Here is a 27,314-nt window from a genome sequence, read left to right as displayed (position 1 = left end):
CGAAAGCTTATGCCCAAATAAATTTGTTAGTCTTAAGGTGCCACCGGACTCCTTGTTGTTTTTGTGGATACAGACTAACATGGCTACCCCCGATACATATAATAATAAAAAGTCTGGTATAGAATGGGCCTTAACAGTGCTGAGTAGAGTGGAAGAATTACAAAACTCGTGCTAATACATCCCAGACTAATGTTTTTGCCTTTTTTGCAACTGTATTACATTGTTGACTTATACTTAGTTTGTGATCCACTACGCCCCCAGATCCCTTTCCACAGTACTCATTTCCCATTTTGTATTTGTGCAATTGATTATTCTTTACTAAGTGGAGTACTTTTCCTTTGTCCTTACTGAATTTCATGCTATTTATTTCAGAACATTTCTCCAGTTTGTCCAGATCATTTTGAATTGTAATCCTGTCCTCCAAAGCATTTGCAACCCGTCCTGGCTTGGTATCATCTGCAAAATTTATAAGAACTGGACCCAGGACAGATACCTGCAGGACCCCATTCTATATTCTGAGTACTGTTTTCCAACCAGTTGTGCACCTACCTTTTAGTAATTTAATCTAGGCTATGTTTCCCTAGTTTGCTTATGAGGAGGTCATGTGAGGCAGTATCAAAAGCCTTACCAAAGTCAAAATATATCACATCTGCTGACTCTCTCCCCCCACCCCATCCACAAGGTTTGTTACCCTGTCAAAGTAGTAATACGCAGTATCCCCTTTAAATAAGTCCTGTAAACTCTCAAGAATTTTATCATTACACAGTACTGCAATATTTTTTCTTAATGCCGAGGGATATTATTGTGAAGTGCCATGTAAAGGATGATTTGAATAAGCCTGGAATGATTATATAATCATGAATGGTGATAAGAAATTTACCAAAATACTGGTTAGAGCACAGTACTGGGGATAGTGAGACCAGGATTCTATTCTTTTACAAAATACCAGCAGGTGCAATGAGTTTTCCCTTCCTTCCAACGAGCATGTCTACCGGGCATAATCACAGCCATTGAGCTCCAGAAACCAGTTACCTCTGCATGCTAGTGACACTGGCAGCATCAGCCACTCCAAAGTGGATGACTCCCTTCATGTCAGCCAGCACAACCCAGTCCCACAATGGAGAGTATGGGGGGGAAGATAGGCTTTACGCTGTTGAAAAGCTGGTGCAGCAGCCCAATCCTCTTTGTGCTCCAGGAGGCAAAAGGCCTGCCTGCAACACATCATCTTCTGGAGTGTAATAGGGCTCCGCACCAAGCCTTGATAGAAGCTGTGAATTGAGCCACAACCTCTCTGTGCTCTGTTTCTGTATCCGTAACGTGGTACAACTATCTGAATTTGTAAAAAGTTCCAAGATCCTTGGATAAAAGATTCTATTCAAGTGCAAATTAAAATTATTAATGCTTATTTTGAGCAATGAAATCTTGCTACTATACCATCGAATCTAGATGTTAAGAACATTCTATTTAAATACAAGTAGCTGTTTCTTTTCTTTTGGATGTCAACATGTGAAATATGATTTATGAAGAGTTATTTTCTAAGCTAAGTACATATATAAATCATAATACTGTACATTTCATAAAACTAACTTTTCATGACACGCTGCAGGAAGTCAGAAAAATGCAGCTCCTTCTGCTTCCTTTGGATTGTATGGGCTGCACATACACATCAGCTGCTGATAAATGCACATGATGAATAGAAATCTGTTTCTGCTTTAAAAAAGCATTATCCCATCATTACAAATAATTTTTACTTTGATGAAAAAAGGTGCTTATTGAAAATTGGTGGTTGGAGCATGGAATCCTGCTGTACAGAAGCTAATGAAGCAATTTAATAACCAGTAAGCCCTTAAACAGCATTTTCTAGAAATCATTATTCTTTCTATCATAATATTTTATTTGTTATTTTCAAACCTCGCCAGCCTTATTCCATCCTCTGACAAACCTACACTAAGTTTAAATAATTCACATATCACTTGAAGCTAGATCCCAAATGGCATCCAGTAAATGAGGTTACCTGTGCACTGGTTACCCCATTTATGTACATCTTGGTATCTTAATTATTCTCATCTTTATTATTTAGAATATGTTGACAGCCAATTGTGTGCTTGCTACTGTATGAAATAGGCCAAGAGACAGCCAGCCAGAGTGAGCTAACAAGTACAGAAGCAAATAATATTAATCAGACTTGGTCTGATTGATCTGCACTTGGCATAGGACCTGAGGTAGGGAAAGGGGAACTGGTCAGAGGTGATGGAGGAGGGAAAACAAAGGCGGCTTCATAATTCTGGGGCCAGCTGGAGACTGGTTTAGTCCCAAGTTACAGCATACTCATGGTCATTCTGGTAACCAGGAAGAGCCAGGGCGTGGCTATCCCATATGCTAGTGACTGAAAAGATGAGGAAGGTGTTGAGCTGGTATGCCACCCAGATATCACTCCTACATAGGAAATTGGCACCTGTCCAGATGCAGAAAGTTTTTGGCCCTTTTGCACCAGTGGAGTAGTGCAAAGAGTGCTCAACACAGTGAACAATCAGGCTCAAGATGCTCTGGTTGGCCAGAGAGTGGATTTAGTAAAAGCAGGTTTTAAGAATAGATGAAAGAAGAGTGACACTTCTGAGTGTGCTGGATTAAAGCTGACAGTTTGGGAAGAATGGAGTTTTAAGGAGGCATTTGAAAGGAGAGAGGGAGGAAGCCTGGTGCTAAACGATCTGCTTTTATTTTGTACAGGGTGACTGTTTTAAATCCCACTTCCAACAGCTCAAATAGTTCAGACTGTGTGTCCAAGCAAGTCCTTGAGGAGTTCCATGTCTATTTGTTCTATAATACATTTATTTGAGATTGAACTCTTTGTTCAAGATGAACAGGTATCATATGAAAGGTATCATACTTTTATTAACTGCCCCAGAAGCCAATCAAACTAAGACTGCTCAGGCTTCTGGAAACACCTATGACTCCCTGCCCATGCTCAGAGATTTATTAATACAGACACTTCTATGCTAATATTAAATGATACCTATCCGGATACTAACTGCAGATTTTGGAATCCCATTTAACTGGCTATGATTGCCTTGTCTCAGGTCCTTTCACAGTGGGTGACTTTTTGATACAGGGAGGGAGTTGCAATGTATTTGTTCCCTAAAGGATTAATCCTCTAAAGCGCTGACACTGCAGAGCACTCTAGACCTGATCCAATGAAGCACTTCAGCATGTGCTAACTTTAAGAGTGCAAGTAGTTCCATTCACTTCAATAGTACTACGTACATGCTTAAAGTAAAGCATGCGCTCATATGCTTCACTGGATTGAGAACTACCACTAAAGTCAATGGGAATTTTGCCAAAAGGATCAGGTCTTGCACAGGGAGGAAAGGGAATGTTCTTAATCTCTGTGTTTAAAAATGCAACCAGAGACTACAGTGAAGAGACATTAATAATTAACAACGTTTACTAACTATCCCAAACTTGTTCCTTAACATCTCATTTACTTATTACAATAAAAGGGCTAAATCCTAGCCTGTATTTCACTGCTGAGTCTTCATTATGTTGGTCAGAGAGAATTTAATCCTTAATGTTTATTTTTATTGTTTTCTGATAAAGTAATTTTGGTTGCTGCTTGCTAGCCCAGCTTGCAAGTGTATTTAGGATGATTTACTATATATATTAAAATTGGGAGTTGGAGTACAGGGTACGTGTGATGCGGTGCACTTGCCCCACACTGATAATTGGCGGGACTAGTTATTGTGCCATCTGGGGTCATCGTGTTTTGGGAGGATTCCCCGCTGACCCAGTGGCGGGCATACTTGCCACTGATAGGACCCTGAGCTGGGACCCGGTGGAGCAGGGAAGGCCTGGATCCCCCTATCCAGCCACCACAGCACCCCCCACCCCAGGTGGTGGCCCACTCTCCCAACCGGCTGCCGGGCCAAACAGCCCTACTGAAGAGGGCCATTATACTAACTCTGGACATTGGGCCACACAGCCCCGCTGAACAGGGCAGCCCTATTGGCTCCAGCCACTGGGCCACACAGCCCTGAGATAGAGCAGCCATATTGACTTTTGCCCCTAGGCCAAGCTATCCCAAGACAAGGGATAGTGGTATATACTCAGCCATGAGGCCATCATTACCCCCACCCCATCCTAAGACGGGACGGGGCGCACTTGACCCGCAACAGTATCTCTGCTTTTATCTTGCTAACACATTACATTTAAATGGTAGAAGGATCTACAGTTTATCCAAGGGCTAAGTGTTTTGAGTAGCTGCATTCAATTTATATCATACGTTTTTTTCAATTTCTCTTCTATTTTCCATGTAAATAAATCCTTCAAGCGCATTCTCTGATTGACAGCAAACAATGTAGGTTACTGAAATCCAATGGAAATATTTTGTGAATAAGCAAGAGCCCTGAGTAGTTCCTACTGGGGAAAAAACATACAGCAAATATTATCTACACATTTCATTACTCTAGGCTCTCAGTTTTCTTGTTTTCTGCAATTACGCTATTGCAAAAAGCTAAAAAAAAAAAACGGTTCTGGACACAACTTGCTTTTGTCTTGTTATTCCAGAGCTCTACTCTTATTTATCTATAAACTGTAGAGCATATTAGACATCAGTGACAGTGACCTTAGCAGTTTAATTTTTACCTGTTCATTTTATAGTTGTCCAGATTCTACAATATTTATATTTCCTTGAAAAAGCAAACATAATTGAGATGTGGACTCCTGATATATTTTACTAGATTTCATATGTACATATCACATGGAATTAAGAGACGATGCTATTTTTATTTCTGCCTGCAAACAATACATTATGATAGTCATCTCACTATCCAAAGCAAGAGTCATTTTACAATAGGTCATGTTCAGCCTTCAGTCTACCAAACTTTCGGCCCAATCTTGCAGGCATTCCACACACAAACACCATGTGCAGAATTGGGCCATGTCTCACTGATTAATGTCAAACTAGTTAATTCAAAGAGGCATAGTATCTATGCATATGTATATTTTCACAGGAAACATCCACAAATAGTAGTAATAAAAAAAATGGTAACATGGAGAGAAGCTTGCTTTTTGTTCAGAAAGGACAATGAATTTGACAGAAGAGAGAAGAATCTATAAGACACTGAATGTAACAAAAATATTTCACTGAGCTACTCTCAAGAATAAATCATATGCAAATCAAGAGGAATGACCGCAGTTTTATATTTTAAAGCCCAGACATTATTTGAACTCTGAAAAGATGGAGACTAACAGAAAGCATATCCTTCCTATTACATAGGTACAGTACAGCTAATGCCCCTCCCAATATTTCAGTGGGGAAGATACAGCAGATTTTCAAAATCACTTTAACATAGCGTGAGCAGGTAGCATTCTTTCTCTGCTGCAAATAAAGTCCGCACAATACTGTAAAATGTCAAACTTACACCCTCCTCGAGGTTTGACTTTACTGGTAACTTGAATCAGTTTCCCCAACTTGGCTTTTTCTAGCTCCTCCTCCCCCGCCCCCAATCTCTTTTCCTAGTTCCTGTGACAAAGGGAAGCCACACCACACTTTTTATATCCTGGAGAAATTAACAACTGAACCTGCAACAATGTGCCACACAGAAGTATGCAACAGCTTAACATAGGGGTCTCACTGCTGCTGACAGGGTGGGTCAACAGAAGAGCCTGGCAATCCCTTTGTGGGAAATTTTAAATCCTGTCACACTGTTACAAAATGTTTAAAGCTAAGAGAATGCAGGAACAATCCTGCATTAGCTAGATGAGGCGTTAGATAACATCTCTTTACCTTCTGATTCTGGTATATGCATAGTCATAATGGATGTGTCATATAGATCATTTAAGACCAGCATGGAAAGAACATTTTCAGCAGTTTTCACTTCTGCTTCCTTAAAATTGGCTACCTTCTCTCCTCCTGTGCTGTTGGCATCACTACACACTTTTTAGGCAATGAGGTAAAAGGGATATATTCTGAATATTTGCCTGGCAAAAAGAGAAAATCTATATCCTGCCAACAAAGACAGAATTAACAGTGTAAAAGTATCAACAATTTCCCATTTGTAAAGTCTAAAAAGACTTTCCAAAAACAAGATACATTTGGATCAAAGTCTTCTATTGCAGGATTCTCATGACGTTGCATGTGGCCTGGGGGACTCAGAGGAATACAGATTCAAATTGAGAGAACAATTTTCTTTACATTACTCAATGTTCTTATTTAATATTTATACTATGGCAACAGAGGGTCTGAGCAGTGTAGGGGCCACACTGTGTGAGGCACAACTGCAATGAAGTCAGTGAAGTGCTCAGTGGTCGCAGAGGTCTACTTTCCCTGTGAAGTCTGTTAGAGATTTAGTGTCATACAAGCAGGCACTATGCTTGCCTTTGAAGAGCTTACAGTCTAAGAATAAGTGTAATAAATGTTTGATTATGAGCAAAACTAGTAGCAAATAAATATCCAAGACCAAATTCTGCTCTTACTGTAAACCAGTGGAAATCCAGAGTACCGCAATTGTTTTCAGTAGCGCTACTCCAGATTTATACTAGTGTAACTAAGGGCAGAATTTGGTCCACTGTATGATGTGACATTGATACACATATTCTAGGTATTCAATGTTTACTATTTCTTAAAACCTTGTTAGTGAGATCAGGCCTTATTGAGGTAAATGGCAAAACTCCCACAAGCTTCAATGGGACAAGATTAGAGCCTGTAGTTATAATTGAAGTATTTATTTATTTATTTACTTCTCCATTATTTCCCCTTAACAATTTATTTATACAAAAGGGAATCTTGAACTTCAAACTAAGCTTTGTAGTTCCACACAGATTATGACTACAGAACTGTCTCTAATGGCAGCACTATTATTTGGTTTGGCATAATAGATGCTGTAGGATGTACAGCTGTGAGATTTGTTATTTTGTTTGGCTTATGCTGTACAAAATGTTCAAAATACATTTTGGCTAATTTACTGCAAATCAAAGATATTAGTGAAAGCCACTTTAGTTTAAATGTCCCCATGCAGTCCAACTTCTTATTTCTTATAAAACATGTATGGGTCCCTGCTGTCAGATAGCAGATAATTCTTTCTTCAAATGAAGTTAATATTGTACTCCTCCCGGGCAGAGTGTAAAACTGGTGTTAAATTGTGTATGCCAGAATTGTTTATACTAGAGGATACTGTCACTTCCATGCTGCTTTCCTTATTTCACTTCATGTTAGACTTGACCCATACAGCTACTCCCTTATCTTCAGAATTGTTCATTCTTACTTTGCCCATCTGGAAAGCATGGGGCACTGTGCAGCAAGGGAACCAGCAGCCTCATTACTTTCAATGTCAGACACTCACTCTAGAAACCTGTATTTAAACTTGAATTGTGCCTATTAAATTACAACCAATTCAACTATATTTTAAAGTCAATTGCAATTCATAGATTCTTAGCATTAAATGCCAGTAGGGACCATTAGATCATCTAGTTTGACCTCCAACTAGTATATCACAGGCCATGCAATTTCACTCAGTTACCCCTGTATTGAGCCTATAATTTGTGTTTGACTGAACAATAACTTGTGTTTTGCTAAAGGATATTTTCCCGAAGGGCATCCAGTCGTGATCTGAAGACATCAAGACTGGGACACTACTATTTCTCTTGGTAGTTTGTTCCAACTGTTAATCATCCTCACAGTTAAAAAATGGTGCCCATCATTTTTAATTTGAATTTGTCTGGTTTCCAGCCATTGGTTCTTGTTATGCCTTTCCCTGTTAGATTAAAGAACTCTTTAGTACACAGTATTTTCTCCCGTGAAGTTACTTACACATTGTAATCAAGTCATATCTCAGAGGTGGTGTTGTTTTAAATAAACTAAATAGATTGAGCTCCTTAAATCTTTTATTGTAAGGCATTTTCTCCAGCCCCAGAGTCATTTTTGTGGCTCTCTTCTTCGTCCTCTCCTATTTTTTAACATCCTTTTCAAAATGTGGATACCAGAACTAGAAACAGAAGTCTCACCACTGCCATATACAGAGGTAAAATCACCTCCCTGCTGCTACTCACTACATCCCAAGATCACATTAGCCCTTTTTCCCACAGAGTTGCACTGGGAGAACTAAAATTCATTTGCAAATTTAACACCATTAATTTGGGCTTGAATAGGGACTGGGAGTGGCTGGCTCATTACAAAAGCAGCTTTGCCTCTCCTGGAATTGACACCTCTTCATCTATTATTGGGAGTGGACTACATCCACCCTGATCAAATTGGCCCTGTCAACACTGGTTCTCCACTTGTGAGGTACTCCCTTCTCTTCATGTGTCATTATATAATGCCTGCATCTGTAACTTTCACTCCATGTATCTGAAGAAGTGAGGTTTTTTTATCCACGAAAACTTATGCCCAAATAAATCTGTTAGTCTTTAAGATGCCACTGGACTCCTTGTTGTTTTTACTGGGAGCCTATATTCAGTTGCTTGTCTACTATGATCCCTAAATCCTTTTATGGGTTAATACATAGCTGACTCTGCCTTCCCATTGCCTTGTGTACACCCAAGGGAAGACGTCTTGTGCTCAAGTTCCCATTTGGTACTGAATCACTTGAATGCTGCTGTAATATACTGTGTCCCATTGTCTGAGCAGTGTGTCAGGTATGCTATACCTTGCAAAATGCAACTTCGGTTACTAATCCACCTTCCTGAAATTGGAATAGTAATCTGCTGTGACCATATAGTTCCTAGTAGTGTTGTTGTAGCCACACTGGTCCCAGGATAAGAGAGAGAGAGAGAGAATGTATTTATTGGACCAACTTCTGTTGGTGGAAGGGACAAGCTTTCAAACTTCACAGAGCTCTTCAGGTCTGGGGAAGATAACCAACGTGTCTGAGCTAAATACAAGTTGGGACGATTATTCAGAATCAGGAGTTCACACATGCTGTAGGAGACCACTTAAATTGAAGTGGGCAATTAAGGGTTAGCAGACAGTAGGGTATGTTACAAATTGTTGTAATGAGCCATAAAACCAGGGTCTCTATTTAATCTATGATTTTTAGTGGCCAGCAGAGTTATGAATTTAAGTTTCCAGGCTCTTCTTTTGAAGGTGTTGTGCAGGTTTCCTTTGAGGACAAGGACTGAGAGGTCAGATATGGAGTGATCACTTTGAGAAAAGTGTTCACCTATGGGTGACAGGGTGTTTTTGTCTTTTATTATTTTTCTGTGAGAATTCATTTGAGAACACAGTGACTGTCTGGTTTCACTCACATAGTTGCTGTGGCATTTGATGCACTGGATGAGGTAAACCACATGTTGTGATAGGCATGTGTAGGCATGGATCTTGAAAGGTGTGTTGTGGGGAGGTATTGATCACTGTAGAGGTGGAGAGACGTCTGCAGGTTTTGCATCTGTTGTTCTGTCATGGTCTAATGCTGCTTTCAGTTGGTGTGTCCTGGACTGCAGGGCCAACGCAACCCATTAGGCAACCTAGGCGGTTGCCTAGGGCGCTACAATTTGGAGGTCGGCGACCGTGGCGGTATTTTGGCAGCGGGACCTTCCGCCGCCTAGGGCAGCAGAAAAGCTGGTGGCGCTCCTGCAGTGGACTGTCGGGAGCTTGCTTCAGATGATGGGGGGGGGGGTGTTAAGGCCAGAAGAGAGGATTCAGGAAAGATTTCTTTCAGTACAGTTGTCCCCATCAAGTATGGTTTGTAATTTTTTGATGAAATCCTATGTGGGTTTCAGTGTAGGGTGGTAGGGACAACTAGATGTGTATGGTCCGTGTTGTGTTTTTTGTTTTTGTTTTGTATTGAAGCAGGTTGTCTCAGGGTATTTGGGTGGCCTGTTCCACGATGAAAACTAGTACTCTGGTGGAGTGTTCTTTTTTTAGTGTGTTTAGGTGTCTATCTAGGACTTTCTCTTTGGAGCAAATACTGTGGTATGTGATTGCCTTGCTGTAGATAACAGATTTCTTGGTGTGTCTGGGGTGATTACTGGATCTGTGGTGTAGTGATCCATTGGTTTCTTGTATATAGTCGTTTGTAGGGTTCAATTATTGAATCTGATCCTCGTATCCAAGAAGTTACTGCTAGTATGGGAGCATTCTAGAGAGAATCTGATGAATGTCTGGTGGTTGATGAAGTTGTGATGGAAATCTGAGAGAATTTATATCATCTGTCCGGAGGATGAAAATATTATCGCTGTATCTCAGAAATTTTCAGAAATTCTTCCTCGAGGAAGCCCATGAAGAGGTTGGCATATTGGTGAGCCTATATAGTACCCATGGCTGTTCCCATGGTTTGGACAAAGTGTTTGTTATTAAATGTAATGTTGTTGTGGATGAGGATGAAATGGATGAATTTGGCAAAATGTTTGTATTTGAGGCGATGCCATTATGGTAAGGTATGTTTGTGTATAGGGAGGTGACATCCCTGGTGGCAAGGATGGAGAGGTTCTGGGCGGGGCTGTTGATGTTGAAGAGTTTCTAGTGGATATGTAAGGGCCCCTGAGTCCCAGGCAGCCCTCAAACCCTGGCCACTATTGGGCAGCTCACTCAGAACTGCTGGAAGTGAGGGGATAACAGAATTTTGACTACTTCCAGAGGCACCACCTATGAGGATCCTGTTTGGGGGACAATGATCAGCCTCATCCATTAGCTGACACACACTCTTTAAGCCAGAAAGAGGCATAGGAAGTTGTCTGACAACTGAGAGACTTCCTGACTGATGCACTGAACCTGATGCTTGTTTCTGATTCTAACTCTGACCCCGGCTTAGTTCCTGGAATCTGATTCCAACTCTGAGCCATGGCTTAGACTCTGGCTCTGATTGCTAGGCTTGACCACCCTGCTCTAACCACTAGGTCAGATGGCCCATGTCCTGGTCCTGACAGCAAATCAGTAGTGTTTTGGAATGTCTTACTGACTGATAACCCTTAATTGCCATTTCATTTTAAATGGTCCCTATAACACGTGTGAACCCCTCATGCTTAGCAATCTGTCCCAACTTGTATTTAGCTCAGACACTCGTTACTGTCCCCATATCTGAAGAAGAGCTCTGAGAAGCTTGAATGCTTGTCCATGCCACCAACAGAACTTGGTCCAATAAAAGAGATTACCTCACCCACCTTGTCTCTCTCATGTAGTTCCTTCTCTTTAGAAATGAACACGCTTGTTCCCACCTTTTCTGAGGTTAGGGCTGGGATTTCATGAGCCTGTAGTGGGGTCTCAATGTGTTGTAGTTGCTTGGGTGCACTCAGAGTGGCTTCATGAACGGCTTGTGATCAGACTGCACAACCAGCTTGTGCCCAAAGTGAACCAATTAAATGTTCCATTCCAAAGAGCACAGCCAGTAGTTTCTAAAAGGGCATATCCCCTTTCTGTGTCTGTCAAGGTTCTACCAGCAAATGTTATGGGCTTCTGATTTTGTATCAGTGCTACTTCTATACTATAGGACCGATGCTTTGCTTATGATTTTATTTACACTTTTAAATGCCTGTTCTTGGGGCTCTGACCATTACCAGGATGCATCATTGTGCTTTAACTGTCTCAAGGGTTCACACTCTTGTGATAGGGGTGTACACGATTTGGAAAGATAGTTGGCCATCATAAGAACATGGCCCTACTGGTCAGACCAAGGGTCCATCTAGCACAGTATCCTGTCTTCCGACAGTGGACAGTGCCAGGTGCCCTAGAGCGAATAAACAAAACAGATAATCAAGTGATCAATCCCCTGTTGCTCATTCCCAGCTTCTGGCAAACAGAGGCTAGGAACACCATTCCTGCCCATCCTGGCTAACAGCCATTGATGGACCTACCCTCCATTAATTTACCTAGTTCTTTTTTGAACCCAGTTATGGTCTTGGCCTTCACAACATCCTCTGGCAAGGAGTTCCACAGATTGACCCCTAGTTCTTGTGTTATGAGAAGGCGTAAACAATGCTTCCTTATCTACTTTCTCTATACCAGTCATGATTTTATAGACCTCAATCATATCTCCCCTTAGCTGTCTCTTTTCCAAGCTGAAAAGTCCCAGTCTTATTAATCTCTCCTCATACGTATGCCGTTCCATACCCCAATCATTTCTGTTGCCGTTTTCTGAACCTTTTCTAATTCCAATATATCTTTTTTGAGATGGGGCAACCACATCTGCACACAGTATTCATAAAAATATTCCTATAAATCACTGTCAAGTATCAGGGGGTAGCCGTGTTAGTCTGTATCCATAAAAACAACAAGAAGTCCAGTGGCACCTTAAAGACTAACAGATTTATTTGGGCATAAGCTTTCATGGTAAAAAAACACTTCTCCAGATGCACTGAATCACTGGACTCCCTTCACATCCTTTGGTCTGGACATTTCCTTAATAGTTCAGTTTCTCTGGGTCCAGTTAGAATCCCACAGAAGTCAACACATGTCCAGCGTGGGGAACCTCAGTTCTCCTCAGCTTCAGCTTGTTTGCATTCAGCCTAATATTCTATTCCCAGCACATTTTTAAGAGTTGTTGCAGCTTGGTACTCTGTTCTTAGATTGCATCTTCCTTTACATTTCCTTCTACTACATTAAGAATCTCATTTGCTACAGTCTTGATCCCTGGGAGTCTCTGGTTCAGTTTACATTGGAATACCTCTGGCTCTGGGCTGGTGTCCATAGGCCTTTGTACCCAGCAATTCCTGCCAAAAGGTATGACAAAAGTTGTTAGGTTGATGGATGGCTCATCTATTCCAATATGCCAGAATCTATTCTCAGTATCACCGACAGTGAACACTTTTGACCTGGATAGACGAGGTAGTATGTCTTCAGTCACTAGTAATGGGTAGTTACTTCTTTTCAGTTCTCTGTTCAGTGATTTTGAATCAATACTGATCTTCAGTTTACTTGACAGTTTTCTCCGTTCTAATATGGCTGCTTTTCAGTATTGCTACAATTGTGGAGCTAGGTGCAATGTAATCCTAGTAACACTGATAAGCAACAATATTAGAATGGAGAAATGTGACCAAGTGCTGGTGACAGTCAATAAAACTATTCTGTGGCCAAGTGCTGACTGAGGATGTAGAAACTTTGAATGAAGAGGAAGACATTGGCAGAGTGATTTTAATAGATTCAAAGACAGAAAACTGCCAGCCAATTGGTCATTGATCTAATAGAAAAGATACAAATATGGCAGTTGAATGGCTGGCAGCTTTCTTCTGCAGCTTATTTTGAGAGTCTTTGGCTCTATTAAAGTCACACTGTGGACATCTTTCTCTTGATTTGAAGCCTCTAACTCCTCAGTCATTTCATAGAATCATAGAATCATAGAATATCAGGGTTGGAAGGGACCTCAGGAGGTCATCTAGTCCAACCCCCTGCTTAAAGCTGGACCAATTCCCAACTAAATCATCCCAGCCAGGGCTTTGTCAAGCCTGACCTTAAAAACCTCTCAGGAAGGAGATTCCACCACCTCCGTAGGTAACCCATTCCAGTGCTTCACCACCCTCCTAGTGAAAACGTTTTTCCTAATATCCAACCTAAACCTCCCCCACTGCAACTTGAGACCATTACTTCTTGTTCTGTCATCTGGTACCACTGAGAACAGTCTAGATCCATCCTCTTTGGAACCCCCTTTCGGTAGTTGAAAGCAGCTATCAAATCCCCCCTCACTCTTCTCTTCTGCAGAATAAACAATCCCAGTTCCCTCAGCCTCTCCTCATAAGTCATGCGCTCCAGACCCCTAATCATTTTTGTTGCCCTCCGCTGGACTCTTTCCAATTTTTCCACATCCTTCTTGTAGTGTGGGGCCCAAAACTGGACACAGTACTCCAGATGAGGCCTCACCAATGTCGAATAGAGGGGAACGATCACGTCCCTCGATCTGCTAGCAATGCCCCTACTTATACAGCCCATATACTGCTACATTTTTCTTCAAAGGGTAGCTGCAACATAAAAGGTTCTGTTTCCCCTTGCACCATCAGTCTCAGGCTGGATTTTCCTTCTGCCTTTCATGCTGTTTCATTCTCAGTTGCTTTGTCTCTGTCCTGTCTTCTGGATTCCTGCAGTATGACCCAGTGTACGTGTTCTGCACTAGTGGCTGGCATTGTTTTGATCCTTTTCCTGGACAGTTCAGTTGACCATGCTATTTGGAGGCACTTTTCTAGGGTTAGATCTGTTTCTCTCAATAATCTGCCCTGTAAACTGGAATCAAATGCCCCACAAATGATCCTGTCTCTAATTAGTGAGTCTTTATGTCTCCAAAGTTGCATGTTAATACCAGAGTTCACAGCTCTGTGATATATCTATCCCTTCTTCTGTTTCTTGATTTCAGGTAAAAAATGCTCTCTATACAGCCTCTTTCTTTTTGGGAACACCTTTATCATTTGTTCAAGTGTTTCTGCCATTATTCATGGCAACAGTGTCTCATTCATTTCTTGTCCTTTTTCATCAATGAGATAGTTTAAAAAGTTTTATCTTCATTTTTTCATGTTTGCCCCCCATGGTCCGTGCTGTATACAAAATCAATTTTTGCTTCCCTGCTTCTGCAAAATTCTTTGTCTTGAAATACAGCTTTCCCAGCAGTCTGAGTGCCTCCATGCTGCCTATTTGCTCTGTTTATAGGTGCTGCTTTGTTTGCCTGTTAATCACACTCTCTTCCTTGCTGTGGATCTCACTAGATTGATGGATGATTCCATGTTTCATAAAATCAAAGAACTTCATGCTTGTAAAGCTAAACTGGCTCTTTATTAAGAGAACTATTTACAGTGGTGTTGCAACTGCAGCTAGCATTCAAGCCATGTGCATACAGACTAATTTCCTTGTGCCTCCTCCAAATACTTCCCTCCTGCAACCTGTCTTTCTCTCTCCAAGTTTCATGCAGGGTGCTACACAGATCGTTCTATATGACTGCCCTGTCCTCATCATTATTTATTGCTCTGTGAATCTTTGTGTCCACAAATTTTATCATTATATATTTATGATTATGCTCTTTTTGAATATAGACAAAACATCATCACTCTTCCAGTCTTCTGGAATTTCACTGGTATTTCAAGATTTATTAAAAATTAACATCAGCAGGCCAGTGATGGCCTCAGTCAACTCTCTTAGGACTCTTGGGTATAAGTTATCTGGGCCCATTGATTTAAAAATGTTTATCCTTGTAGATGTTGTTTAACACTCTCCTTAATTCCCAGTAATTATCCAGCTCCAAGTAAGGTAATCTCTGTGAAGAGATGTTTAACATGAATCAGTTGCTTGCTTTTACTGCAAATAGAAAATATTGATCTCCATGGCTGTGAAAATCAGCATGACAATTATCTTCCACTACCTAGTTTTTCTCATTATATTTTCAATGTTTGTTGAAGGTAACAACATCAATATGCAGCACCGATCAAACAATTCAGGCGAACATCTCTGCAGAAATTTCAAACCAAAATTAAAATATTGGAATTTGAACTATTTTGAAAAGAGCACTATTTAATTAGAGGTGCCATGGTTCACACCATCACATTTGCAGTGACGACAAATTCAAAAATATCAGCACTGACTGTTGGCAGCTCCACCATTTCTTAAGCAATCATATCTGCTTTTGGCTGAGTTCAGTATTGATTTGTTTGCAGCAACTTACTCCAGTAATGTAAATATCTTCATTTAAGAAGACTTTTGTTGCAAATTCTTTATAAATCACTGCAGATGTTATCCTTTGGATTCTCAGACTCTTTTCAAGCCCAATTACTTTGTCCTTCTTCAGTGTAACTTATTCTATGATTATAATCATTATTGACTAGAAAAGTTCTATTTGTTCCTAAATGCAGTATAATCAAAATATTTTGTGTCAAGAATATATATAAACTCATGCAAAATATGTAACAGGAAGAAACAGAACATTACACTTCTATTCATACGGTTCACAAGAACGAGAAATGTTCCTAAATGTATGGTGGGAAAAGCCTCATGTGCGTTGTTGTGCATACACAAGGTTCCTTTTCAGTGTGATGGAAATAATAATGATTATATTAATAATCATACCTTCTATATCAACTTCCACCATTGCCCTCTTTCTCTATTTATTTAATAGATTCTCTCAACACATTACACCCATTCAAAATACAAATTTTAAACAACACGAGCATAGCAAGGCACATCTTACAAATCTTAGTCCCAAAGTAGACCCTTGGCTCCCACCAGAAAAGCTTGGGAAAACAGGTGATTCTTGCAGGTTGCCAAATCTGGTGTCTGATCAACCAAAGCAAACCAAAGAGATGAATTTTAGAGGAATATCCTGTCACAAGCCTTTCTAATTAAATCAGAGGGTTGTTAACTCAAGCACTTTGGACAATTGCAGCTGCTGCCATGTCACACAATTAAGGTTCAAACCATTAAAAACTTTATAGGTCAAAACCAACAGCACTGAATTTCACCCCGGATTCATTTGGTACCCAGTTTAGCTCAAGGAGCTAAAGGAGGATAGAGGTTTGACGGATAGAACCATACAAAGCTCTTTGTCCCAGACATGAGGGAAGAAAGACAGGATGCAAGTCATGTAGTTTAAGTAGACTGCAACTTTATTAATTAAGTCATCTGACAATAACTGGCACAATGCAGGTCATCATTCCTTCCTTAATCCTTCATTCATTTCCACCTGGTGAAAGGTTGCCATCAGCCCCTCAACCCCTCCACAATTGTTCTCAGACCATTTCTGGGACCCCACCATTCTCCCCTCAAATGAGAGTTAAGGTAATGGGGAGAAAGGGTTGTCTCTTCACTATACCAAACATTAGGAGCCCCAGCCTTATTCCCCAGCTTTTTAGAGTATACCTTCCTCTTAAACTGGTATTGGAAGTGGACTTATCAGGGAACAGGTCCCCTATTGAATGAGAATCTGCACTGGATACCTGCCACCTCCTAACCCCACCACCATGTCCCTGAGCTCAAAACATGGGAAGGGGGCTCAGACTGGAGGGATAGGGTGTGTACACCCTCTCCCAGGTGTGCTGGGGCCAATGACTTTCCTGAACCCCACTGGCTCACTCACCCACTCAGGTGATTCCTCCCCTCCCTACTCCTGCCGCCACCCACCCTCCCAAACTCCAAGGGAACCTTAAAGGAGCCACTATGCTTTCCCCCCCACACACACACACGTTTGAGGCTGTATGCACATGACATGGTGAATCATTCTGATAACATAACCTGGAAATGACTGATGCAAGGGTAACCAGGTGAGGTCCACACCTGCAAGAAAAAGGATGCAGCCTCTTGCAAACTGCAGATGGTAAAAAATGCTCTTCACAACTAGCCAACAAGACCCATGCTTTTAAATTTTAAAACAAGCAGTAGACAACGTCCATTAATCAAAGGTAGTGTTACATTTATCTATGTTTAGATATAATACCTGCCATTTTTTAAAAATATAACTTCTTCCACCTGTGGGAAGAGGGGAGTTATTGATAAAATGTTCGCCATTATAGTTGTAGCCATGTAAGTCCCAGGATATTAGAGAGACAAGGTGGGTGAGATAATATCTTTAATTGGACCAGCTTCTGTTGGTGAAAGAGACAAGCTTTTGAGCCACACAGAACTCCCCTTCAGGTCTGGGAAAGCTACTCCAAGCATCGCAGCTAAGTGCAAGATGGAACAGATTGTTTAGCATCTTGCATTTAGCTGTGATGCTAAGAGAACCTTTCCCAGACCTGAAGAGCAGCTCTGTGTGGCTCAAAACTTCTCTCTCACCAACAGAGTTTGGTCGAATAAAAGATATTACCTCACCCACCTGGTCTCTGGATTAACTAAGTAATTAACAGGTCTGCTTATTAGGATTTTGCAGGTGATATGATAGAGAAACTTTTCTCCACCTCCTGCATAGGCACACTATAAGTTTCAAAACCTTTTTCTGCCAAAATTGATCCAATTCAGAGCAAGAATTCCACCACTGCTGTTCTAGCTGACTTTTCCCCCCAATTCAATTAATAACAGACCAGCTGAATATTATAGTCACATTTTAGGACAAAGCTGTTTGTGATACAATGTGACAATATAAAGGGAACAAATGATTATAGTGTCCAACCAAAGATTGGTCATCTATTTTGATGATTGTATTTCCATTATAAGCCACCAGTTTTGTAGGAAGATCATATCTGTTAAATGCACTATTTTCAATGGACCATCAGTGGGTTTTGGATGTGTATTTTTGTCAAAATGTCCACTGGGTATAATGAGCTGTTAGAGCTCTTCTGAGATAATGCTCTGCAGCAAATCTTGCTACTGGTTGGGCTGCATTGTTTTTTTTTCCCCCTTCAGATTTCTCCTCCTATACTATTTTCTAAGATACAGCCTGCTGTGTGTAGTATTATTTTGGTTGTACATAGGTTACCTAAAGAAAGGGCTACAGAATGTAATTGTATCAACGATATTGTCAGATTTATTTTCAGAACTGTGGGCAGAGTTTTTAGTTTTGGTCAGTGATTTAGATGAACAATTTAAAAAAAAAGTTTTAACTTTATTTTTCCTTACCGCTGTTGGTTTTAAATTATTATCTTTGTTTTAACATTTTTTAGTGTCTTAATGTATAGTACAGTAAATTCTGCATGCAAATTATTAGGAAGTGTTATAACCAGAGAACAAAATTTGACTATAAAGATTCATGGCATAGAAATTCATTCTATGAATAATTTAATTTCATTATTTGCATTGAAATTGTGCCATTGTAATATACAACGATATCATGGAAAAAACAATACACAGAAAACACCACACATACATTTTGTTTGCATACTGTAAAAAGGACATGCACCCTAGAAAAATTTCCCCTTGTCAAAACACATAAATCTACAAAGCTAAACATGTATGAGTGATCATTTGAAGCTTTGTATCTGAGTAGATTAAAATGCAGAAGAGATCAAACTGTTGTTTTTTACATTTACAACCTCCACCAACACATGAGTACAAAGTTGAAACTTTTGGTCTAAGAATACCTGCTTCTTTCAAGAAGCAAAAAAAGATTGCATACAGAAACAGATAACATAAAATTGTATGCTTATACAATGAAATAAAACTTCTTATTAGCCTCTAATGGTATGTCTACATTGCAATAAAACACCTGTGGCTGGCCCATGTCATCTGACTTGAGTTCACAGGTCTCAGGCAGCAGGGCTATAAAATTGGAGTGTAGACATTCAGACTTGTGCTAAAGCCTGGGCTGTGGGACCCCAAGGACCAGCCATAGGTGCTTTAGTACAGTGTCCTGTACCTATACCTTAGGTGTCCGGTACAGTAATAGATCATCCTACAGAAATGTCTCATTGTCTTTAAATGAAATATGAGAATGTTGATAAAAGGCCTAATAATGCAGATTTGAACCTAAGCTCTTATTGGGAAAGAGTATGGTAGTGTTGCTCTTCTTTTTAAAACCTTTTAGTAGAAAATTATGCATGTGCATAAGTACTAAAAAGATTTGAATTTTTCTATGCTTTTAATTAAGGAGACCAGATATGTTCATGTGCACAGTGTAGTATACAATATGAGGTGCACTATTCAATAGCACCAACTCTAACTACCAGAGCCGGCTCTAATGTTTTTGCCGCCCCAAGCAGCACGCCGAATTGCCGCCGCCGATGGTGGGGGCAGTCCGTGTGCCGTTAGGGCGGCACGCGCGTTTCCACGGCGGCGGCAATTTGGCGGCAGCTTCTGTTTTCAGCCAGAAGACAGAAGCCGACGAATTGCCGCCGCGGGCAGCTGAACATAGAAGCTGCTGCCAAATTGCAGCCGCCACGGAAAAGACGCGTGCCGCCCCAATGGCACACGGACTGCCCCTGCCGTCCGCGGAGGCAATTCGGCGCGCTGCTTGGGGCGGCAAAAACACATGGACTGCCGCCCCTTGCAGATTGCCGCGCCAAGCACCTGCTTGGAATGCTCGTGCCTGGAGTCGGCCCTGCTAACTACATAGTCATTTAACTGTAAATTCTGGCTATTTCATGGGAAATCATGTTATAGCCACCTTACAAATCTCCTTTTAAAAACTGTGATACAGTTAAGTCGTGTCACTAATGCATGTAAGGATCAGTACATTTGGGGTGAAGAAACTATCAACAAAAAGGAGTCGTCAGCAAGCCAAAATGGCAGAGAGTGATTTTTAGTACATCTTGGAATTGTTATATCCACCTCCAAGGTTCAGTGAGGAAAAAAAAGTAAATGTATATTCAATATTTTTATTCTAAAACTATAGTATTATTTACTAATGGATTTTCTACTGGAATATACAACTTACCTGCAAACATTTTACTTTTGCTATATTAACATACCTACTGCCTTCCATAGAACCAATTTTCATAGGAACCTACTAGGTGAAATCCTGGCCCCGTTGGCGTTAATGACAAAACTCCTATTGATTCCAGTGGGGCCAGGATTTCACACATTAAAAGTAACTTTCATTTTGTTTGCTACCTTTCTTCCCACTCTGTAAAAGCAGCTATGGTGCAATCTATTTTCATATTTCACCTGCTTAGAAATATTTGGCATAAGCATGTGCCAAAATAGGATTCCTATACTTTCTAACCACACTAGATTACTTCATATATTATTGCATTTCTGATTTTAAAATTTATAGCTTGTATTTTTTGTCAAAACTCCCCAAATTGCTAGCAGCATTTTTTAGTAATTCTATTTGGTAACAAATTAAGCTTTTGTAGGAATATTTCAGCATTTATTCATGCGGCCACGGATGCTGGAGTTTCTTGCTGTCAGTTATGTGCTGCTTCTCTTCGGAGAATTGTCAAGGAGCCAGGAAGAAATGATAAGGAAATGCAGAAAAATACACTAGCCAGTTAAGTCATTCAACATTCTTGAAATAAAACATTTTCATTGATGTAGTTGGAATAAACATGATTCAGTGGTGTTTTCTCATCTTTTCAAGGTCTAACTAATAATGACAGTCATTCTGGGTGCAGTTCGGTATTGTCGAATGAAGAAAGAAGCTATGCAGCTGCACATTGTTCCAGATACTCATTAAAGCAAAAGTTAAATCAGGGAAACACCATTTTCCAAAACATTATCAGACACAATTATAGAATGCTAATATTGGTGTTAGCAGGCTTAGGCACACTAGAGGAAGAAGCTGACTCCTTGAGCGTGTCATACAGGGATAACTTATCAATAGCAATTTAGGCACTGATGGCCGCTTCCCAAACCCAGAATATTTCAGGGTGAAACATTAATGTAGCATATAGTGGAGCACAACACGTATGCTCAGAAAACACTAATGATGCATCGAAAATATCAATGTACTGGTTGGCTGATCTGCATATTTGAGTATTGCCATGGGTGCAGAACCAATATTTTTGCAGACTTTCTCCTCTATTGCTGGACATACAAAGGCAGGTAGTAGAAAGCTACAATGGTTGTCATTAAGATGTCAGAACTGGTAAGTAAGAAATCAGTTTTCCTCTATAAAACTCAGAATTTTGATCTCTTAGATACTACAATATAGTATCCATTGTTTAATGTTTAACTTGTAAATACCTTTATTTTATTAAAGATAAACTGAATTGTTAAAGGGTACTGTGATGGGGTGTGCATACCACGCACTGGACAAGAGAAGGTTAACCCCACACTATGGACAACGGAAGCCCGCCTCTCATACCGTGTTGGGCATGCTCCAACTGCTGCCTCAGTATAAAACGGAGCAGCCCAGCTCATTCTAGGCTGACTGCTGGAGGGGAAGGACCTTTGGCGGCGGCTCCTGCCGAGGAGCCATCACAGCCCTTGCATGTGGGAGCCAGAGATCCTGAGAGTCGGATAGAAGGCATGTGGCCAATGGAGCCCAAGGAAATCATCTGCGCTGAGGAGCCCAGAGACTCCAATGTGCTATGGACTACAGCTTCAGGAAGTGCGGTAGGAAGTGACCCAGGGAAGGTGAGTGAGTGGTACCTCCAACCCAAGTGAGGTCAGTGTGTTTCAGTGGGATTCCCTGCTGACCCAGTGGCAGACCACTCTACCACTGTTAGGACCCTGGGTTGGGGCCCAGTGGAGTCAGGTGGGCCTGAGCTCTCCCTACGCGGGTGCTGTGCCCCTGCCCAGGTGCCCCCCCCCCAGGTACTGGCTGCACTGCCCTGTGTCTGAGGGCTGTCATATTGACTCTGGCTGCTAGGCCAGACTGCCCTGAATGCAAGGGCCACTGTATTGACTCTGGCCATTGGGCTGCACTACCCTGACCCCATAATGCCTCCAGTCTCTGGACCATGCCGCTTTCAGCCTAAAGACTGTCTGGTAGACTGTAACCGTGGTGGTATCACTACCCTGCCACGCCCCAAAGGAAGACAGGGTGTGCATACCACGCTACTAGTACAAATTATTTTCTTGCATAAGTATAAGAGAGAGCGTCAGGTGTACAATATAAGAATATACAAGAGTGCCAAAGAAGTCGATGTCCTGGGTTACAGAGATGACACATGTTGGTGTTGCAGAAGTTATAATAATGTTTATTTTTAGTTTGTCCTATTTTGGTCCATTATTAACCCAAAGCCGGCAGTAAATCTTTCAATTTCTCTAAATTGTCCTATAAGTGAGGTCACCTAGGAGTACCTGTTGCTTTCCTCTGTGCAGTTCAGTCTGAGGTCATGTCTGTGATAAAGTCATCATGCATAAACAAGTAACTAACATATGATGTCTGAGATCCCAGAGTTCTTTGCTTTTCTAAGCACATAAAATAACTGCAGAGTATACTGGATGCTGTGAAATAGTAACTGTGGATGCTAACACTTCACTAGGCTTTTCCATAAGCTGTTTCTGACGGAAAGCCATTTCCCTGTACCTTGCTCTTTTGCTCTTCAACTGTTGGGGACAGCATGTTAGTGACTGCATAAAGATGTCTTTGAAATAGTCTTGACCCTCCAACAAGCAGGACTGATGACAAAGTGTCCTACACACAGTGCCTATTGCTCCAGTACTTTAGTAAAGAGAGTCACTATTTACTTTACATATATTGCCCAGTTCATACCACACACTGACAACAAAGTATGGGGAGTAATGGAGAGGGAGCCAGACTTGCTCAGCCCACACTCTCTTCTCTACTTTGTAGCTGAAACTACTTCCTCCAGCCTGTGTACTCTATAAGGGTATGAGTAGCAAGGAAATGACAGTGGAATGTTTTTTCGTCGGCACAGAATTGCATGTTTCAAGTAGAAGAACTGTAGCCCTGCACTGGGGCACCTTCACTGTCCTTGCTGAATATCTCACTGTCATATTAGGTTCTATATCATCATCATAGTGCTTAATACCCATATGTTTAAGTAGCAAGTTTTATTACTTTTAATGACTGTAGTCCAGTCAAACAAAATGATTGAACCTTCAGTAGTTTGTAGTTGTATTTTCACATTAAAAAACTGAAAAGTGCTTAAAAAATACATTTCCAGCTCAGGTGCCTTCATGGCCCCAAGGCAACCTTGTGTTTGCTGAGTATAGTAAACAGAGTGAACCTACTTCAGTCAGTTGCCTGTCAAGTTGCTAAACAAAGTAACTGATAAAGGTGCTAAACATTCCCTTGGGGTTATGCCTCAGAGCATATTTTCGTCTTCAGTTCAAACAAAAAAACCTAAACTGTCTAAACCTAAAAACTTGTCAGAAAAGAGTAGAGTTCAGAAATCTTATTCCTTTTCCTGTAAGAGCCATTGGGAAAGGCATGAAGAAATGTATTGAAGAAATTATTCTCTTTAATGGGCAGCAAGGTGACCCTGTCTTACAGCCATTTTATTATTCAACCACAAAACTGTAACCTTTTGTTAGACATGCAATGTGCCTCTGGATTATAGTTTCCTTGAAACCTGTAATGAATGAATCCATTTTGTGTTTTTCTCTGTTGTAGTGTGGCTGAGTTCATGCTTAGAAAAAAACAGTATCTTGTAATCATGCCTGCCTTATAACAGTATTGTTAGGTCTGGGAAGGTTTATACTTTTTCCAAACTGATATGGTTCACCAATCATCTTAACCTATTCAGCAATTACTAAGAATATAAATCCTGAAGTGAAATGGAGCAAATGAGATCTCAAGTGCTATCCCGTGGTACTGTGAGTGTACATGCATTTTCAATTTAATGTGCGGTACATATTTAATAATTAGGCAAACCTTAGCTATTCTACTATGCAAGCCAACTATGACTGCCAGTCTGGCTACTCATCTGAAATGAAATGGCAAAATGACATGGTATGGCATCTACCAACTGTTTCTTCAAAAGAAATTAACTTCTTACTTTAACAAGTGACGGAAAAATAGTTTACAAATATTTCATGAATTTTCACATTAAGACATTTTTTAAAAATATATAAATGATCTGGTATGTAAATTATGTAAAAGTAGAGTCCAATAAAAGTTGTTGGAGATAATTTCTCACTTTAAAAAAAGTCCACTCATTTTAAACTAATGTTAGTGTTTGTGAAAAGTGGCAGTGCTGGACACTGAAGTTCTGAGTTTCTCCAATTTCTGCACATGCAGCAGGATTGCCCTGCTTCTCTTAGATTCAAACTTCATGTATGTCTACAATGCAATAAAGCACCTGCGGCTGACCTGTGTCAGCTGACTCGGGCTCATGGGGCTATGAAATTGCAGTACAGACATTAGGTCTCGGGCTAGAGCCTGGGCTCTGAGACCCTGCAATGGGGAAGCGTCTCAGAGCCCGGGCTCCAGCACAAACCTGAACAGTCTACACCGGAATTTTATAGCCCTGCAATCTGAGCCCCATGAGCCTGAGTCTGTTGACATGGGCCAGCTGGAGGTGTTTTACTGTGGTGTAGACAAGCCCATAAAGGCCAGAAGGGTCATCTAGTCTGACGACCTGCACCCATATGCTCCTGCAATAGGCCCATAACCTCTGGCTGTATTACTGAAGTCTTCTCTTTTCTCCAAAAGGTTATTACCATCTTTAATACCATCCAAAAGGCTGTCAAACAAGGTGTTTTCTCCTTTTAAAAACTTTCTCCAGCTAAAGGGAAAGGGAACAAGGGATTTTGTTAAAATGAAATCCTTCTAATCTGGAGGGACCAGCTATATGGTTAAAAATATAGTTCTCTTTCAAAACACATTCACTCTTTTTTACTTCTCTGCTGAGAACTAACAAGGGTACAAATTAAAGCCAAGTATGGTGATATGCTGTGTGAAATAGAAATGTATCCAAAAGGAACATGGCTGAGATATAACAAGACCATTTAATTTCTTTAGATCTTTAAAGTAGCAACATAATGGAGTCCATGGAGCTGCTTCTGTATAAATGGTGTAGCATCTATTAGTCTTCAAGCACTGATGCTTCTTGCTGTGGGTCTTTTAGGGATCTCATTTTTTTTTTAAACTAAGCTAAAAGTGCAAGCACAGCTTTGTTAGATAGTAATAACTGAAGATGGGTCAAGATGGGGTCTAAATTAGCTCTTACCACTCAAGAAAGAGATCTTGGAGTCATTGTGGATAGTTCTCTGAAAACATCCACTCAATGTGCAGCGGCAGTCAAAAAAGCGAACAGAATGCTGGGAACAATTAAGAAAGGATAGATAATAGGACATAAAATATCACGTTGCCTCTCTATAAATCCATGGTACACCCACATCTTGAATACTGTGTGCAGATGTGGTCGCCCCATCTCAAAAAAGATATATTGGAATTGGAAAAGGTTCAGAAAAGGGCAACAAAAATGATTAGGGGTATGGAACAGCTTCCATATGAGGAGAGAATAATGAGACTGGGACTTTTCAGCTTGGAAAAGAGACAGCTAAGGGGAGATATGATTGAGATCAGGGCCGGCGCAACCCATTAGGCGACCTAGGCAGTCGCCTAGGGCTCTACAATTTGGGGGGCGGCGACCGCGGCGGTATTTCGGCGGCGAGACCTTCCGCCATCTCTGTGGGGGGCAGCATTTCGGGGTGGGACCTTCCGCCGCCTAGGGTGGCAGAAAAGCTGGCGGCGCTCCTGATTGAGATCTATAAAATCATGACTGGTGTAGAGAAAGTAGATATAAGTAGATATAAGTGTTGTTTACTACTTCACATAACACAAGAACTAGGGGTCACCAAATGAAATTAATAGGCAGCAGGTTTAAAACAAATAAAAGGAAGTATTTCTTCACACAAACGCACAGTCAATCTGTGGAATTCCTTGCCAGAGGATGTTGTGAAGGCCAAGACCATAACAGCATTCAAAAAAGAACTAGATACATTCATGGAGAATAGGTCCATCAATGGCTATTAGCCAGAATGGGCAGGAATGGTGTCCTTAGCCTCTGTTTGCCAGAAGCGGGGAATGAGCGACAGGGGATGGATCACTTGATGATTACCTGTTCTGTTCATTCCCTCTGGGGCACCTGGCACTGGCCACTGTCGGAAGACAGGATACTGGGCTAGATGGACCTTTGGTCTGACCCAGTAGGGCCATTCTTATGTTCTTATGTTATGAAGCCTGTACTCAGATCTGGATTAGGTTTAGATTAAACTTCAGTTTTAAAGCTGAACCAGGGCTACAGTTTGGGTTAAAGTTTGAATTCAGTGGTGTTAAAATCTATGGGGGTTTTCTAATGAAATTTAGGCCCTAGATGACAGAATTCTTGCTTACACACACCTTATGTGAGATTTCTGCCAACTTGTGGTGAAATCTCACGAGAACAGCTGCATCTGAATCAGAACTAGAAACTAATCCATTTCACATCCCTAAAACCAGATTTGAATCCCAACTACTCTGAAATTCAAAGTGATTTTGATTAGAGGTTTTGTAACTCAACCATAACGTGTGGTCTTGACACAGGAATCACTAGATAAACTTATATGTCCTTGGTCATACAGGAAATCAGTTTAGATCATTTTAATGGTCATTCTGCCCCTAAATATCTGTGAATATGTGGTCTTTCAAACACTACAACTAGGGTTGTCAATTCTGACTGAATCTATTCCAGGATATTTTTTCCCCAACATGACAAAGTCATTTTCTTAAAATATCCTATTAAAATCTCCTGGATTCCTTTCAATAGTCACCAAGGATAGATGTTGATTCTGGGAGACTCCAGACCAATCCTGTAGGGTTGGCAACCCTAACTACAACTTAACATGAAACTTCACAATGTACTTGTGGGATTTATAGGCTGTCTTAGTTTTCTGATTTGTAAACTTTTATTTATCCTAATGGAAAATATCAGACATTTTACAACAGGGATGCACAGATTAGACTTGAAAGGTCAGATCCTGAGATATATATCCGGCAGGACTGCACTGAAGCCAAAGGGGCTCTGAAGATTTGTAGAATGTCTATGTACAATATATGAATTCTGAGATAATGAATTTTCTCTCTAAAGCCAGAGACAGTGCCTGGACTCTGCTCAGTTTCAAGAAGCTTAAAAGCTTAAATGCCCAGTGTGTG

At 40.8% G+C, this 27,314-nt stretch overlaps 1 protein-coding gene across 2 annotated transcripts in view; it reads right to left on the bottom strand.

Annotated features, from left to right (window-relative positions):
• PRKG1 (protein kinase cGMP-dependent 1) overlaps nucleotides 1–27,314 on the bottom strand; it is an 893,233-nt gene that overhangs the window by 330,919 nt on the left and 535,000 nt on the right. The gene's annotated exons all lie outside the window — the stretch shown is intronic.

Source organism: Terrapene carolina, unplaced genomic scaffold (genome assembly GCF_002925995.2).
Source record: "Terrapene carolina triunguis isolate 2854851 unplaced genomic scaffold, T_m_triunguis-2.0 Scaffold95, whole genome shotgun sequence".
Classification (NCBI taxonomy): Eukaryota; Metazoa; Chordata; order Testudines; family Emydidae; genus Terrapene; species Terrapene triunguis.
Note: the sequence above shows the minus strand (reverse complement) of the source record. Positions and strands in the feature narration are given on the sequence as shown.